The following is a 2,935-nucleotide window of genomic DNA, read 5'->3' as shown; positions in this document are numbered from 1 at the left end:
CTGGGTGCGCGCGCAGCACCTCGGGCGCACCGGGGTGCGCGCACAACGCCCGGGTTGCACCGTGGCCTGTGTGCTCGGGGCGCCTCGGGTGCGCGCTCGGTGTCGCCCCCGCGCGCGCGGTAGTGCGGGCAGCGCACCCCGGCCCGGCCCGGCCCCGACGAGAACGCAAACGGGCAAAAGGTTTATTCAAATAGCATTGCGACGCCCGGCGAAAAACTAAGAAAGGGTGCAACACCGGGACTTCCCGGGAGGTCACCCATCCCAGTACTACTCCGGCCCAAGCGCGCTTAACTGCGGAGTTCTGATGGGATCCGGTGCACTAACGCTGGTATGATCGCACCCGTTATGAGCTTGTCGCAGTGTGTACTTAGCAAACCGCGACCCACGTGCGAATCCACCCCGGCCACCCACCCCCGTCGAGGTGCACACCCTCCCTCGCGAAGTGCGCCCCGTTCGCCAAGTGTGAGCCCTGCCCGGGTGCGCGCACCTTGCTAGGGCGTCGGGTGTGCACCCGGCCCGGCCTACGTGCGTGCACCTGGACGGGGCGTCGTGTGCGTGCAGTGTCCCGTCTGCAACGCGGTGCCCACACACCACCTCGGGCGCAACGACCTGCGCTCACATGTGGGCCGAGTGCACCTTGGTGCATGTTCGGGGCGCCTCGGGTGCACGCTCGATCTTGCCCCGGTGCACCAAGGCGCTCGGTTTGCCCCGGGTGCGCACTTGGTGCAAGGTGGGCACCCAAAATAGGGATCAAGCACCAAAACACAAGTTTCGGGATGCAAAATGGGACCCAAGGACCACAAATGCGTTCCAAGACCCATGATGGGTCCACGAGAACAAAAATGTGTTCCGAGACTTAATAAACAAATATTGGGTTTTAGGAGAAGAAACATGCTCTGATGCCCAAAACGAGAATCGACCCCGAAAAGGCCACAGGCCAAAAGTGGGATGCGAGACAAAAAAAAATGGGACCCGAGGACCAAAATTGGGTTCCCAGGTCGAAGACAGGGCAACCGGACAAGAAACGACCTCTAAGGCTCGAAATGAGTCCCGACGACTAAAACTTGACAAGAAGCACCCATCAGGCACCCAACTCGACACCCATGGGATGCCGACCCACCCGGGCTTCCACCTAGCACACCTTGGCACCCACCCACCCTCGCACCCAACCTCGCACCCAACTTAGCACCTTTGAACCCACATTGGCACTCACCCTGACCCTGGCACCTTGGAACCCACATTGGCACTCACCTTGACCCTGGCACCCACCTTTGCACTCACCTTGGGACCCACCCTGGCTCCCACCTCGGCACCCACCCAGACACCCACCTTGGTTCCTTGGCACCCACCTTGGATCCTTGGCACCCACCCCGACACCCACCTTGGCACGCAACTTGGCTACTTGCCACCCACCTTGGCTCCTTGACGCCCACCCCGACAACCACCCCGTGACCTACCCTGGCTAGGGTTGGTGCACACCCACCCTGGTGCCCACCTTGGCACCCACCCCATGACCCACCTTGGCACGCACCTTAGTACCCACCCCGTTACCCACCCTAGGACCCACCCCGTGACCCACCTTGGCCAGGGTGGGTGCCTTGGTGCGCACAACTTGCCTGGGCTGCACACCAGGGCGGGCTCAAGATGGCACCCGCGTTCCGTTTTTTTCACTATCTTTCAAAACGGAAATTTTAAAATCTCGTTTTTTTTTTTTTTTTGCCTTTTCTGGAAATTAGTGAAGGCAGCGCATCAAAGGTGCGCAATGCTGGTGCGAACCCGGGAGCGCTCCGATGTGTGCTCCAAGGTGCGGCGTGCACGAAGTCCGAGCCCGGCTTGCCCCGGGTGCGCACCTCGCGTGCACCTTCGCCGGGGTGAGCACCTTGGCTGGGTTGCGCGCCCTGGTGCGCACCAAGGAGCGCTCTGAAGTGTGCTCCAAGGTGCGGCGTGCACGAAGTCGGAGCTCGGTTTGCCCCGGGTGTGCACCTCGGGTGCGCACCTCGCGTGCACCTTCGCTGCGGTGGGCACCTTGGCTGGGTTGCGCGCCTTGGTGGGCACCATGCAGTGCACGAAGTCGGAGCCCGGTTTGCCCCGGGCGCGCACCTCCGCCAGGGTGGGCACCTTGGTGCGCACAACTTGCCTGGGCTGCGCACCAGGAAGGGCTCAAGATGGCACCCGCGTTCCGTTTTTTTCACTATCTTTCAGAACGGAAATTTTAAAATATCGTTTTTTTTTGCCTTTTCTGGAAATTAGTGAAGGCAGCGCATCAAAGGTGCGCAACGCTGGTGCGAACCTGGGAGCGCTCCGATGTGTGCTCCAAGGTGCGGCGTGCACGAAGTCGGAGCCCGGTTTGCCCCGGGTGCGCCCTGGTGGGCACCATGGTGCGCACCAAGGAGCGCTCCGAAGTGTGCTCCAAGGTGCGGCCTGCACGAAGTCGGAGCCCGGTTTGCCCCGGGCGTGCACCGCGGGTGGGCACCTTGGTGCGCATGCCTTGCCTGGGCTGCGCACCAGGGCGGGCTCAAGATGGCACCCGCGTTCCGTTTTTTTCACTATCTTTCAAAACGGAAATTTTAAAATCTCATTTTTTTTTGCCTTTTCTGGAAATTAGTGAAGGCAGCGCATCAAAGGTGCGCACCTCGCTGCCCACCACGGTGCGCAACGCCGGTGGGCACCCGGGAGTGCTTCGAAGTGTGCTCCAAGGTGCTGCGTGCACGTTGTCGGAGCCCGGTTTGCCCCGGGTGCGCACCTCGCGTGCACCTTCGTCGGGGTGGGCACCTTGGCTGGGTTTGCCCCGGCTGCGCTCCGAAGCGGGGTTATTGGAGCGCCGCCTCTTTTTTTGTCGGAGCGTTTGGTGGGGTTTCTCGCATTGGCTCTTCCCAGGCCCGGTTGCCACCCTGGCGCGCACGAAGTCGGAAGTAGGGTTAATTGCCCGGGTGCG

The 2,935-nt window shown here is 61.9% G+C and overlaps 1 non-coding gene across 1 annotated transcript; it reads right to left on the bottom strand.

The window, feature by feature from the left end:
- Positions 1 to 223: 223 nt before the first annotated feature.
- On the bottom strand, positions 224 to 342 carry LOC131864338 (5S ribosomal RNA). The gene has a single exon (XR_009363170.1). It is a non-coding gene; the product is annotated as a 5S ribosomal RNA (ribosomal RNA).
- Positions 343 to 2,935: the final 2,593 nt, after the last annotated feature.

Source organism: Cryptomeria japonica, unplaced genomic scaffold (genome assembly GCF_030272615.1).
Source record: "Cryptomeria japonica unplaced genomic scaffold, Sugi_1.0 HiC_scaffold_83, whole genome shotgun sequence".
Classification (NCBI taxonomy): domain Eukaryota; kingdom Viridiplantae; phylum Streptophyta; class Pinopsida; order Cupressales; family Cupressaceae; genus Cryptomeria; species Cryptomeria japonica.
The sequence above is the reverse complement of the archived record's forward strand: the minus strand, read 5'-3'. Positions and strand labels throughout refer to the sequence as shown.